We start from the raw sequence: 16063 nt of genomic DNA on the forward strand, positions 1-16063 counted from the left end.
GCCTATGTGGGGCTGGTGCCCTTGGCCCATTAGGCCAAGGCGCACCCCCTTACAGCCCATGTGGCCCCCCGGGGCAGGTGGACCCACCCGGTGGACCCCCGGGACCCTTCCGGTGGTCCCGGTACAATACCGATAACCCCGAAACTTGTCCCGATGTCCGAAACAGGACTTCCCATATATAAATCTTTACCTCCGGACCATTCCGGAACTCCTCGTGACGTCCGGGATCTCATCCGGGACTCCGAACAACATTCGGGTTACTGCATATACATATCCCTACAACCCTAGCGTAACCGAACCTTAAGTGTGTAGACCCTACGGGTTCGGGAGACAAGCAGACATGACCGAGATGACTCTTCGGTCAATAACCAACAGCGGGATCTGGATACCCATGTTGGCTCCCACATGCTCCACGATGATCTCATCGGATGAACCACGATGTCGAGGATTCAATCAACCCCGTACGCTATTCCCTTTGTCTATCGATATGTTACTTGCCCGAGATTCGATCGTCGGTATCCCAATACCTCCTTCAATCTCGTTACCGGCAAGTCACTTTACTCGTAACGTAATGCATGATCCCGTGACCAGACACTTGGTCACTCTGAGCTCATTATGATGATGCATTACCGAGTGGGCCCAGTGATACCTCTCCGTCATACGGAGTGACAAATCCCAGTCTTGATCCATGTCACCCAACAGACACTTTCGGAGATACCCGCAGTCTACCTTTATAGTCACCCAGTTACGTTGTGACGTTTGGCATACCCAAAGCACTCCTACAGTATCCGGGAGTTACACGATCTCATGGTCTAAGGAAAAGATACTTGACATTAGAAAACTCTAGCAAACGAACTATACGATCTTGTGCTATGTTTAGGATTGGGTCTTGTCCATCACATCATTCTCCTAATGATGTGATCTCGTTATCAATGACATCCAGTGTCCATAGTCAGGAAATCATGACTATCTGTTGATCAACGAGCTAGTCAACTAGAGGCTCACTAGGGACATGTTGATGTCTGTTATTCACACATGTATTACGATTTCCAGATAACACAATTATAGCATGAATAAATACAATTATCATGAACAAGGAAATATAATAATAATGCTTTTATTATTGCCTCTAGGGCATATTTCCAATAGTCTCCCACTTGCACTAGAGTCAATAATCTAGTTACATTGTGATGAATCGAACACCCATGGAATTCTGGTGTTGATCATGTTTTGCTCTAGGGAGAGGTTTAGTCAACGGATCTGCTACATTCAGGTCCGTATGTACTTTACAAATCTCTATGTCTCCATCTTGAACATTTTCACGAATGGAGTTGAAGCGACGCTTGATGTGCCTTGTCTTCTTGTGAAACCTGGGCTCCTTGGCAAGTGCAATAGCTCCAGTGTTGTCACAGAAGAGCTTGATCGGCCCCGACGCATTGGATATGACTCCTAGGTCGGTGATGAACTCCTTCACCCATATTGCTTCATGTGCTGCCTCCGAGGCTGCCATGTACTCCGCTTCACATGTAGATCCCGCCACGACGCTTTGCTTGCAACTGCACCAGCTTACTGCCCCACCATTCAAAATATACACGTATCCGGTTTGTGACTTAGAGTCATCCAGATCTGTGTCGAAGCTAGCGTCGACGTAACCCTTTACGACGAGCTCTTCGTCACCTCCATAAACGAGAAACATTTCCTTAGTCCTTTTCAGGTACTTCAGGATATTCTTGACCGCTGTCCAGTGTTCCTTGCCGGGATTACTTTGGTACCTTCCTACCAAACTGACGGCAAGGTTAACATCAGGTCTGGTACACAGCATGGCATACATAATAGAACCTATGGCTGAGGCATAGGGGATGACGCTCATCTCTTCTATATCTTCTGCCGTGGTCGGGCATTGAGCTGAGCTCAATTTCACACCTTGTAACACAGGCAAGAACCCTTTCTTGGATTGATCCATATTGAACTTCTTCAATATCTTATCAAGGTATGTGCTTTGTGAAAGACCTATGAGGCGTCTTGATCTATCTCTATAGATTTTGATGCCTAATATATAAGCAGCTTCTCCAAGGTCCTTCATTGAAAAACTTTTATTCAAGTAGGCCTTGATGCTGTCCAAGAGTTCTATATCATTTCCCATCAAGAGTATGTCATCTACATATAATATGAGAAATGCTACAGAGCTCCCACTCACTTTCTTGTAAACGCAGGCTTCTCCATAAGTCTGTGTAAACCCAAACGCTTTGATCATCTCATCAAAGCGAATGTTCCAACTCCGAGATGCTTGCACCAGCCCATAAATCGAGCGTTGGAGCTTGCACACTTTGTCAGCATTCTTAGGATCGACAAAACCTTCCGGCTGCATCATATACAATTCTTCCTTAAGGAAACCATTAAGGAATGCCGTTTTGACGTCCATTTGCCATATTTCGTAATCATAGAATGCGGCAATTGCTAACATGATTCGGACGGACTTCAGCTTCGCTACCGGTGAGAAAGTCTCATCGTAGTCAACCCCTCGAACTTGTCGATAACCCTTAGCGACAAGCCGAGCTTTATAGATGGTCACATTACCATCCGCGTCTGTCTTCTTCTTAAAGATCCATTTATTTTCTATGGCTCGCCGTTCAACGGGCAAGTCAGTCAAAGTCCATACTTCGTTCTCATACATGGATCCTATCTCGGATTTCATGGCTTCTAGCCATTTGTCGGAATCTGGTCCCGCCATCGCTTCTTCATAGTTCGAAGGTTCACCGTTGTCTAACAACATGATTTCCAAGACAGGGTTGCCGTACCATACTGGTGCGGAACGTGTCCTTGTGGACCTTCGAATTTCAGTAGGAGCTTGATCAGAAGTATCTTGATTATTATCATTAACTTCCTCTCTAGTCGGTGCTGGCACCTCAGGAACATTTTCTTGAGTTGCGCCATTTTCCGGTTCAAGAGGCAATACTTCATCAAGCTCTACTTTCCTCCCACTTACTTCTTTCGAGAGAAACTCTTTCTCCAGAAAGGACCCATTCTTGGCAACAAAGATCTTGCCTTCGGATCTGAGGTAGAAGGTGTACCCAATAGTTTCTTTTGGGTACCCTATGAAGACGCATTTTTCTGATTTGGGTTCGAGCTTTTCAGGTTGAAGTTTCTTGACATAAGCATCGCATCCCCAAACTTTTAGAAACGACAGCTTAGGTTTCTTCCCAAACCATAATTCATACGGTGTCGTCTCAACGGATTTCGACGGAGTCCTATTTAAAGTGAATGCGGCAGTCTCTAAAGCATAGCCCCAAAAAGAAAGCGGTAAATCGGTAAGAGACATCATAGATCGCACCATATCTAACAGAGTGCGATTACGACGTTCGGACACACCATTACGCTGAGGTGTTCCAGGCGGCGTGAGTTGTGAAACTATTCCACATTTTCTTAAGTGTGCCCCAAACTCGTGACTCAAGTATTCTCCTCCACGATCTGATCGTAGAAACTTGATTTTCCTGTCACGTTGATTTTCAACCTCATTCTGAAATTCCTTGAACTTTTCAAAGGTTTCAGACTTGTGTTTCATTAAGTAGATATACCCATACCTACTTAAATCATCAGTGAGGGTGAGAACATAACGATAGCCACCGCGAGCCTCAACACTCATTGGACCGCACACATCGGTATGTATGATTTCCAATAAGTCGGTTGCTCGCCCCATTGTTCCTGAGAACGGAGTCTTAGTCATTTTACCCATAAGGCATGGTTCGCACGTGTCAAATGATTCATAATCAAGAGACTCTAAAAGTCCATCAGCATGGAGCTTCTTCATGCGTTTGACACCTATGTGACCAAGGCGGCAATGCCACAAGTATGTGGGACTATCATTATCAACTTTACTTCTTTTGGTACTCACATTATGAACATGTGTAGCATCACGTTCGAGATTCATAAAGAATAAACCATTCACCATAGGAGCATGACCATAAAACATATCTCTCATAAAAATGGAACAACCATTATTCTCAGATTTAAAAGAGTAGCCATCTCGAATTAAACGAGATCCCGATACAATGTTCATGCTCAAAGCTGGCACTAAATAACAATTATTAAGGTTTAAAACTAATCCCGAAGGGAGATGCAGAGGTAGCGTGCCGACGGCGATCACATTGACCTTGGAACCATTCCCGACGCGCATCGTCACCTCGTCCTTTGCCAGTTTCCGCTTATTCCGCAGCCCCTGCTTTGAGTTACAAATGTGAGCAACTGCACCGGTATCAAATACCCAGGAGCCACTACGGGCACTAGTAAAGTACACATCAATTACATGTATATCACATATACCTTTGGTTTTGCCGGCCTTCTTATCCGCTAAGTACTTAGGGCAGTTCCGCTTCCAGTGACCGCTTCCCTTGCAATAAAAGCACTCAGTCTCGGGCTTGGGTCCATTCTTTGGCTTCTTCCCGGCAGCTTGCTTGCCGGGCGCGGCAACCTCCTTGCCGTCCTTCTTGAAGCTCTTTTTACCCTTGCCTTTCTTGAACTTAGTGGTTTTATTGATCATCAACACTTGATGTTCCTTCCTGACTTCTACCTCCGCTGATTTCAGCATAGCAAATACTTCAGGAATGGTCTTTTCCATCCCCTGCATATTGAAGTTCATCACAAAGCTCTTGTAGCTTGGTGGAAGCGACTGGAGGATTCTGTCAATGACCGCATCATCCGGGAGATTAACTCCTAGCTGAGTCAAGCGGTTATGCAACCCAGACATAGTGAGTATGTGCTCACTGACAGAACTGTTTTCCTCCATCTTACAGCTGAAGAATTTGTCGGAGACTTCATATCTCTCGACCCAGGCATGAGCTTGGAAAACCATTTTCAGCTCTTCGAACATCTCATATGCTCCATGTCTCTCAAAACGCTTTTGGAGCCCCGGCTCTAGGCTGTAAAGCATGCCGCACTGAACGAGGGAGTAGTCATCGAAACGTGCCTGCCAAGCGTTCATAACATCTTGTTCTGCAGGGAGAACGGGTGCGTCACCAAGCGGTGCTTGTAGGACATAATCTTTCTTGGCAGCTATGAGGATGATCCTCAGGTTCCGGACCCAGTCTGTATAGTTGTTGCCATTGTCTTTCAGCTTAGTTTTCTCTAGGAACGCGTTGAAGTTGAGGACTACGTTGGCCATTTGATCTACAAGACATATTGCAAAGATTTTAGACTAAGTTCATGATAATTAAGTTCAACTAATCAAATTATTAGTGAACTCCCACTTAGATTAGACATCCCTCTAGTCATCTAAGTATTACATGATCCGAGTTAAACTAGACCGTGTCCGATCATCACGTGAGACGGACTAGTCAACATCGGTGAACATCTTCATGTTGATCGTATCTTCTATACGACTCATGCTCGACCTTTCGGTCTTCTGTGTTCCGAGGCCATGTCTGTACATGCTAGGCTCGTCAAGTCAACCTAAGTGTTTGCATGTGTAAATCTGTCTTACACCCGTTGTATGTGAACGTCTGAATAAAACACCCGATCATCACGTGGTGTTTTGAAACAGCGAACTGTCGCAACGGTGCACAGTTAGGGGGAACACTTCTTGAATTTTATTGTGAGGGATCATCTTATTTACTACCGTCGTTCTAAGTAAACAAGATGCAAAACATGATAAACATCACATGCAATCAAATAATAAACGTGACATGGTATGGCCATTTTCACATAGCTCCTTTGATCTCCATCTTGGGGCTCCGTGATCATCTTGTCACCGGCTTGACACCATGATCTCCATCATCGTGTCTCCATGAAGTTGCTCGCCAACTATTACTTCTACTACTATGGCTAACGCGTTTAGCAATAAAGTAAAGTAATTTACATGGCGTTTCTCGATGACACGCAGGTCATTAAAAGAATAAAGACAACTCCTATGGCTCCTGCCGGTTGTCATACTCATCGACATGCAAGTCGTGAATCCTATTACAATAGCATGAACATCTCATACATCACATATAGATCATTCATCATTCATCACAACTTTGGCCATATCATATCACAAACCACTTGCTGCAAAAACAAGTTAGACGTCCTCTAATTGTTGTTGCAAGTTTTACGTGGCTGAATTAGGGTTCTAGCAAGAACGTTTTCTTACCTACGTTAAAACCACAACGTGATTTGTCAACTTCTATTTACCCTTCATAAGGACCCTGTTCATCGATTCCGCTCCAACTAAAGTGGGAGAGACAGACACCCGCCAGCCACCTTATGCAACTAGTGCATGTTAGTCGGTGGAACCGGTCTCACGTAAGCGTACGTGTAAGGTTGGTCCGGGCCGCTTCATCCCACAATACCGCTGAAGCAAGAAAGGACTAGTAACGGCAAGAAAGTTGACAAATCTACGCCCACAACAAATTGTGTTCTACTCGCGCAAGAAGAACTACGCATAGACCTAGCTCATGATGCCACTGTTGGGGAACGTTGCAGAAAACAAAAAATTTCCTACTCGTTTCACCAAGATCATCTAGGAGTTCATCTAGCAACGAGTGATCAGATGCATCTACATACCTTTGTAGATCGCGCACGGAAGCGTTCAAAAGAACGATGATGATGTAGTCGTACTCGACGTGATCCAAATCACCGATGACCAGCGCCGAACGGACGGCACCTCCGCGTTCAACACACGTACGGAACAGCCACGTCTCCTCCTTCTTGATCCAGCAAGGGAGGGAGGAGAGGTTGAGGGAGATGGCACCAGCAGCAGCACGACGGCGTGGTGTTGATGGAGCTGCAGTACTCCGGCAGAGCTTCGCTAAGCACTATGGAGGTGGAGGAGGTGTTGAGGAGGGAGAAGGAGGCAACCAAAGGCCAGGGCGTTCAGGTATGAAGTCCCTCCTCTCCCCCACTATATATAGGGGTGCCAAGGGGGGTGGCCGGCCCTAGGAGATCCAATCTCCTAGGGGGTGCGGCGGCCAAGGGGGGGTTTCCCTCCCCCCCAAGGCACCTAGGAGGTGCCTTACCCTCCTAGGACTCTTGCCCCCTTGAACCCTAGGCGCATGGGCCTATGTGGGGCTGGTGCCCTTGGCCCATTAGGCCAAGGCGCACCCCATTACAGCCCATGTGGCCCCCCGGGGCAGGTGGACCCACCCGGTGGACCCCCGGGACCCTTCCGGTGGTCCCGGTACAATACCGATAACCCCGAAACTTGTCCCGATGTCTGAAACAGGACTTCCCATATATAAATCTTTACCTCCGGACCATTCCGGAACTCCTCGTGACGTCCGGGATCTCATCCGGGACTCCGAACAACATTCGGGTTACTGCATATACATATCCCTACAACCCTAGTGTAACTGAACCTTAAGTGTGTAGACCCTACGGGTTCGGGAGACAAGCAGACATGACCGAGACGACTCTCCGGTCAATAACCAACAGCGGGATCTGGATACCCATGTTGGCTCCCACATGCTCCACGATGATCTCATCGGATGAACCACGATGTCGAGGATTCAATCAACCCCGTACGCTATTCCCTTTGTCTATCGATATGTTACTTGCCCGAGATTCGATCGTCGGTATCCCAATACCTCGTTCAATCTCGTTACCGGCAAGTCACTTTACTCGTACCGTAATGCATGATCCCGTGACCAGACACTTGGTCACTCTGAGCTCATTATGATGATGCATTACCGAGTGGGCCCAGTGATACCTCTCTGTCATACGGAGTGACAAATCCCAGTCTTGATCCATGTCACCCAACAGACACTTTCGGAGATACCCGTAGTCTACCTTTATAGTCACCCAGTTACGTTGTGACGTTTGGCATACCCAAAGCACTCCTACAGTATCCGGGAGTTACACGATCTCATGGTCTAAGGAAAAGATACTTGACATTAGAAAACTCTAGCAAACGAACTATACGATCTTGTGCTATGTTTAGGATTGGGTCTTGTCCATCACATCATTCTCCTAATGATGTGATCTCGTTATCAATGACATCCAGTGTCCATAGTCAGGAAATCATGACTATCTGTTGATCAACGAGCTAGTCAACTAGAGGCTCACTAGGGACATGTTGATGTCTGTTATTCACACATGTATTACGATTTCCAGATAACACAATTATAGCATGAATAAAGACAATTATCATGAACAAGGAAATATAATAATAATGCTTTTATTATTGCCTCTAGGGCATATTTCCAACAATCCTTCCTATCGGTGACGGCACAGAGGAACTCTCAATGAAAGCACCAATGTCGGTGCCAAAACTGGTGGATCTCGGGTAGGGGGTCCCGAACTGTGCATCTAGGCGGATGGTAACAGGAGACAAGGGACACGATGTTTTACCCAGGTTCGGGCCCTCTTGATGGAGGTAAAACCCTACATCCTGCTTGATTGATATTGATATTGTGGATGTTTACAAGAGTGGATCTACCACGAGATCAAGGAGGCTAAACCCTAGAAGCTAGCCTATGGTATGATTGTAATGGTTGTTGTTGTCCTACGGACTAGAGCCATCCGGTTTATATAGACACCGGAGAGGGCTAGGGTTACATAGAGTCGGTTACAATGGTAGGAGATCTACGTATCCGTATCGCCAAGCTTGCCTTCCACGCCAAGGAAAGTCCCATCCGGACACGGGACGAAGTCTTCAATCTTGTATCTTCATAGTCTTGGAGTCCGGTCGATGATGATAGCCCGACCGATGATAGTTCGGCCGATGATGGTAGTCCAGCTATCCGGACACCCCCTAATCCGGGACTCCCTCACAAGGTATCAATCTAGTAGGAGAAACACGCAAGTCCCCAATAGATGCACCTACACAAACAATCAAACACTTGCACCCAACGCGATAAGGGGTTGTCAATCCCTTGAAGGTCACTTGCAAAGGTGAGATCTGGTAGAGATAGATAAAACTAAATAAAAAAACTAAATATTTTTTGGTTTTTTGGTTTATAGATATGAAAATAAAAGATTGCAAAATAGTAGATCGGAAACAAATATGATGGAAAATAGACCCGGGGGCCATAGGTTTCACTAGAGGCTTCTCTCTTGAAGGCAAATAATACAGTGGGTGAACAACTTACTGTCGAGCAACTGATAGAAAAGCGCAAAGTTATGACGATATCCAAGGTAATGATTATGCATATAGGCATCACGTCCGTGTCAAGTAGACCAACTCCTGCCTGCATCTACTACTATTACTCCACACATCGACTGCTATCCAATATGCATCTAGAGTATTAAGTTCATAAAGAACAGAGTAATGCCTTAAGTAAGATGACATGATGTAGAGGAATTAACTCAAGCAATTTGATGAAAACCCCATCCTTTTATCCTCGATGGAAACAATTCAATACGTGTCTTGCTACCCCTACTTTGTCACTGGGTGAAATCACAAAAGATTGAACCCAAAGCTAAGCACCTCTCCCATTGCAAGAAAAATCAATCTAGTTGGTCGAACCAATCCGATAATTCAAAGAGAAATACAACGATATCAAATCATGCATATAATAATTCAGAGAAGATCCAAATAATATGCATAGATAAGCTGATCATAAATCCAAAATTCATCGGATCTCGACAAACACACCGCAAAAGAAGATTACATCGGATAGATCTCCAAGAACATCAAGGAGAACATGGTATTGAGAATCAAAGAGAGAGAAGAAGCCATCTACCTACTAGCTATGGACCCGTAGGTCTAAGGTAAACTACTCACGCTTCATCGGAAGGGTGATGTAGATGCCCTCCGTGATTGAATCCCCCTCCGGCTGGATACCGAAAAAGGCCTCCAGACGGGATCTAATGAGGTCAGAGACCTGCAGCGGTGGAAAAGTATTTTCATGGCTCTCTCTTAGGGTTTTGGAATATATGTGAATATATAGGACAAAGAAGTAGGTCAGGGGATCCCCGAGGGGCCACAAGGGAGGGGTGCCCCCCTAGGGCGTGCCCTCCACCCTTGCCGCCGCCTCGTGGCTCTTATGGCTTGGACTCCAAGTCCTCTGGATGTCTTCTGGTCCAAGAAAAATTATCATGATGTTTTATTCCATTTGGACTCCGTTTGATGTTCCTTTTCTGCAAAACTCAAAAACAAGGAAACAAACAGAAACTGGCACTGGGCTCTAGGTTAATAAGTTAGTCCCAAAAATAATATAAAATAGCATAATAATGCATATAAAACATCCAAAACAGATAATATAATAGCATGGAACAATAAAAAATTATAGATACGTTGGATACGTATCATTCAAGGAGGAGTGCATGGTGATAGGTGATCCTTTGACCCAAACAGTTTCATGTAGTTGTGGAGTGTTCAACAGGGCAAGAGTATTTTGTGGACATGGTCTAAAATTTATCAATTTACTGAATATGAAGACGTTGCCAACGCACTATGTCTTACAGATATGGACCAGAGAAGGTCCAAAACTAGAAGCACAATTTCGGTACTCCCTCCGATCCATATTAATTATCGCTCAAACGGATGAATTTAACATTTAAATATGTCTAGATGCATGCATTTCAATGAAAACTAATATGGACCGGAGGGAGTACGAGGATTTGTCTTGTAAATTTCACAATTCTACACATAAAGCAACCAACTCTCTAGAATGATGTGTGCTATTGGGAAATGCACTTGATTTCGTTGCTCCACAAATAGAGGATAAACTCAGTGAAGTGCTATGAATGAACCATGTAAAGACAGGGAAAATGTTGACCCAAATGTTCAACAAGCAAATGAGTTTCTGAGAGAGCATGGTGCCCTCATGTTTGGTCCTGGTAATTGGTGATAGTCCCTATGGACTAATGGTTGCTTTGAGTTATACTTTAAGGTTTGCCCATAGGCATTGCGTGAAGACCATATGTTGGTTTCAAGGTGAAAAGAAGGCAATTATGTGTTGACCAAGGTATTATTCAAGGAGTTATCCAAATATTGGTCATGTGAGAGTTGAGACTTTTTGCAAGCATGTCTTGAGGAAGAAGATTTTGTGAACATTCATGTTTACCTTCAAGACATCATTTTATAAAGATAGAAGTTAAGGTACGAGGTTGATCAACACTAAAAGCTAAGAGTGGACTCAAGTTGATTAACACACAAAGCATAGAAGAGTGATCAAGTGATCCCATGGTATGGTAAGCATTGTTCATTGCGCTTTGTGTACCAACCCATGATCTATGTGAGGTTTCTATGTGGGGTTAAGTATCTTTTCATGGGTTTGCATCAAAAGGAAGATCTCATATAACCCATGGAGGATGACATCAAGTGGTGATCGTCATCAAGACTGCGTTGTGCAAGTTCAAGAGGAGCATCACGAAGAGCTAATATGCTTGATGCTTGCTGGCCATTTGGTGATAATGGTCTTGTGAAGATGTGCCTAAGAGTGGCTCTCCCATAGTGGAGTATGGGGGAGCAAATTACGAGTCTCCACCAAGCGTGCACTAACAAGAAAGGTGTTCCAACTTGAGGCGGGCATGATCATCATCATCTAGCTCAAGTGGATTATGCGCAAGGCAAAGGTTTTACCTTGATAGGTTTTCTATTTTACCAGTCTCATCGTGTTAGTTGGGAGACCGTGTTATAGGATTGATTGCCGTACTGTCAAGGGGGGCTCTCGAGTGATTAGCTTGAGTGTATCGTTCGTAGAGCGCTCAAACCATTGCATCCTTGGCATCATATTTATTGATTCTTATTTGGTTTTTCTCTATGTGAGGTTTTAGAGTTTGTGTTCATCTTCCTGCCAAACTCAAGTTCATCAAAAACGGAGTTCGTATGCATCATCTTTGCATTTTAGGTGTTGGAGATTTTGCTGGTTCTATTTGGGGAAGGTTCTCTTCCTTATGTTATTGGCATTTCTTCTCCATCGTTGTTGGATAGTGGTTATCGTCATCTATCCAACAAGCTTGAGTTTCTTGATTTTGGAGTTTTGTAGAAGTTATGACAGTTTTGGTCTTACTTGACTCTTCTGTTCTGTTGTGGTATTAGTGTTTTTTACCAAGCGGTAGTACGTCTGTGTACCATGCATACTACCACGAGGGTCTTTGTTACCCTTCGGTAATTCACGGTAGTACCGCTTGCACCTGGCGGCAGTACGTGTCAGTTTGGATTGCGTCCTGAGCAGCACTAGCGTGCTTGGACATCGGCCTGAAGTATGCCTGGAGTTTGTTTGGTTGCTACCCTGGTTTTCTGCTTGTTATAGGCACGCGACATCACGCCTGCGTTGCTCCCAGGTCCAGGCACCAGGCCCAAGCAACCAAAAACAGACGCTTGGGCACCAGGCAGCTTCTTTCCTCTTACTAATCTTGTACTTCTTTATTTTAATCACATGGTCCACAATGCCTTTTTATTGGAATCTATGCCATTGCAACCTAAAGTATAGTACCAGCTTTCTCAGGCTAGGACAACAAGCAAACACCACATACCCACCGTGCCTGGCTAGGTAGAAATAATTGCACTTCCAGGCTACATCTAGGCACCATTTTTTGTCGGGCATTGAACCTAGGACACCATCCAAACTGACCCTACGTCTTGTGCGGTACTTCCGCTGGTGTGTCGTGGGGACTACCGCGAGGTTCTTTGTTGGCTTCCAGTATTTCATGGTAATACCACTGATGCTAACGGTAGTACCACTTGTGTGGTACTTCCACTCTTGTGACGCGCCTATTACCACTGGATTCTTTGTTTAGCCAGTTGAAAGGATCGATATAGTTGACTAGAGGGGGGGTGAATAGGCAACTAACAATTTTTAGCTTTTCTTTACCAAATTAAACTTTGCATCAAGGTAGGTTGTCTAGATATGCAACTAGGTGAACAACCTATATGATGCAACAACAACAAGCACACGAGCAAGCAAGGGAAACAACACAAGTAAGCTTGCAAAAATAAAGGCGCGAGATAACCAAGAGTGGAGCCGGTGGAGACGAGGATGTGTTACCGAAGTTCCTTCCTTTTGAGGGGAAGTACGTCTCTGTTAGAGCGGTGTGGAGGCACAATGCTCCCCAAGAAGCCACTAGGGCCACCGTATTCTCCTCACACCCTCACACAATGCGAGATGCCGTGATTCCACTATTGGTGCCCTTGAAGGCGGCAACCAAACCTTTACAAACAAGGTTGGGGCAATCTCTAGAACTTAATTGGAGGCTCCCAACGACACCACGAAGCTTCACCACAATGGAGTATGGCTCCGAGGTGACCTCAACCATCTAGGGTGCTCAAACACCCAAGAGTAACAAGATCCCTAGGGATAAGTGGGGGGAATCAAATCTCTCTTGGTGGAAGTGTAGATCGAGGCCTTCTCAACTAATCCCGAGCAAATCAACAAGTTTGATTGGCTAGGGAGAGAGATCGGGCGAAAATAGAGCTTGGAGCAACAATGGAGCTTAGAGGTGGAAGAGGTAGTCAACTAGAGGTAGGAGACACCCCTTTTATAGTCAAGGAAAAGATCCAACCGTTATCCACATGACTAGCCTGCGACGTGCGGTACTACCGCTCCAGGGGCACGGTACTACCGTGAGGGACCACGGTACTTCTGCGGTAGCAGCAAAGGCTAGGACCTGCCTGACTGAGAGCAGTACTTCCGCGGGCGCGGTACTACCGCTCCCCCTTGCGGTACTACCACAAGGCAGGAAAGTCCTAGCCTACGAAGAGCGCGGATGAATAAAAATACATCCGTGCCTACTTCCGCTGGAAACGAAACAGTGCAAAAATCCGACGCGGTACTACCGCTAAGACACGGTACTACCGTAACCTAGCTGAACTAGGCCGCGCGCGGTACTACCGCGCACGAAGCGCGGTACTACCGTGGAGGCGCGGATGTAAAAAATTACATCCGCTCCTACTACCGCGACGCAGCGGTACTGGGTATGAGGGCCACGGTACTATGACTCCAGGGGAGCAGTACTACCATGGGCACCCGCGGTACTACCACGCGGGACGAGCGGTACTACCATGGGGGCGCGGATGTAAAAAATTACATCCGCCCCTACTACCGTACCAAGCGGCACTAGGCCAGGGAGCCACAGTAGTAAGACTCCAGAGGAGCAGTACTACCATGTGCTCCAGCAGTACTACCGCAGGTGCTTGTGGTACTACCACTCCAGAGAGCAGTACTACCGCAAGATCAGCAGTAGCCATCAGAAAAGGCACAAAGAGGATAACAGAAGAAAGCTCCAAAGTGCAAGGGAAAGGTGGAGGCAAGGAAGGAAACGTGTACGTGATGATTCCACCCGAACCTTTCCGACGCGGACCCCCTCTTAATAGTATAGCTCCCCTACGACTCAAATCCACCAAAAAGAAACGTAGAACAACACCGTCTTCAATAGTCTTCGAGGGGAACCGAATCGTCTCATGCCTAGTGATGAAGCGTCTGAAAAACTCAAGGCACATGATTAGTCCACAAAAGCATTGTCATCAATCACCAAAACACCTTAGGGATAAATATGCCCTTACAATCTCCCCCTTTTTGGTGGATTGATGAAAATACGGGATTTGCATAAAAGGAGATAAAATTGAGCAAAGGCAAACCCCTCCTCTCTAGAATATAGACGGGCTCCCCCTAGATGTGTGCAATCTAGATAGATGCTTTGGACTGCATAGCACACAAACTAGGATCAACACTCCCCCTATATTTTAGAGACAATGGCATGATAACTAACATCTAAGCAAGAGCGTAGCACAAAGGTAGCACAATATATCACAAGCTCACTAAGATAGATAGAGTGCATATGTCTTACACCATATGAAGTAAAGCAACCCAAAGCAACTGAAACGAGGTTCAAACGAGGTTCAAACGAGAAAGCAGCAAACACACCGAACACGAATGACGACACACGACTCGCAAATCCCTACACTCTCTCTCCTTTGGCATCGAGACGCCAAAAAGGCAGAGAGGACACCTACACACAAGGGGTGGCTCAAGCAGGGAACTCATCCCAAAGCTCCTCGTCTGACTCCTCGGCGGCAGGGATGGTCTCCTCGACGTCCTCCTCAGAATCAGTCCACCTGTAGCCTTGCTTCTCCATCCACTCGGCCTCTGGAGTGATGCGATCCTCAGAACCGCCAGACACGTCCTCGCCATATGGCTGCAAGATCTTCTTGTCCCGGCGGCGACTCTCCTTAGATGCCACGTGAGTCCTGTACTGCCCCTTAGCTTGCATGCAGAAAAGAGTCTTCATCTTGTCCTTCAGCTTCTTGGCCCACGAGGGCATAGAGGAACTATGGGAAGACCAAGCAGCACGGCCCTCAGCAACATCCTCGGCGCGAGCATCCTCCTCATCAACAGCACCCCTAGCAGTAGTTGCCTCAGCACGAGTAGTAGTGTTGGCCCAGTTGGGCTTGACACGGAGACAGATGGGATCATGTCGAATCCAGTCTGGAGCAAGGAACTCATCACCAGGGAACATCTTCTCCCAAGTCTTCGAGATCAGTAGAAACAGATAGGGCCCATAGATAGGCACCTTGCGGTTGAACACCGCAAACCGAAGCTCACACCACATGATGTGTGAGACATCAAGTGGCTGAGTCTGAGACACACAAGCCTCCTCACACAGGAGCATCATATCCACCGTATAGGCATCACTACAAAAAAAGACACATCCGTGACATTTTGGGCCGAACAAAAAAAAATTCTGTCATACATATGACACTTCTATGACGATAATTGTGACAAAACCCGGTATCATCATAGATGTGGTGGGCTCCTACTTCTGTGACAAAAAATCATGACAGAAAATGGGCTTTTCATCCTGGGCGGGCTAGAGACGCAGCTGCATGACATTCTTTGGGCCGTCCATGACGGAAAAACCCGTGGTAGAAGCGAGGGGGAGGAAAATTTCGGGGAGTTGCCGGTTATGGTGGGAGGTCGGGGGCGGAGCGATGCGCGTTTCTCTCGTACGTACGCGCGTGTGTGCGAGGCGTTAGCTCTATCTGAAGCCGAGCGAGGCGTTAGGCTCTAACTGAACCCGAGCGATTGCACTGCAGGCTACGCGTTACTGAACCCGAGCGATCGATCGATGGCTGTTAACTGAACCCGATGGAGCGATTCCTTCGCTACTGCTGCTAACTGAAGACGATCGATTGGTTGAACAGTGAGCG

This window comes from Triticum dicoccoides, chromosome 7B, assembly GCF_002162155.2.
Source record: "Triticum dicoccoides isolate Atlit2015 ecotype Zavitan chromosome 7B, WEW_v2.0, whole genome shotgun sequence".
In the NCBI taxonomy this organism is placed as follows: Eukaryota; Viridiplantae; Streptophyta; class Magnoliopsida; order Poales; family Poaceae; genus Triticum; species Triticum dicoccoides.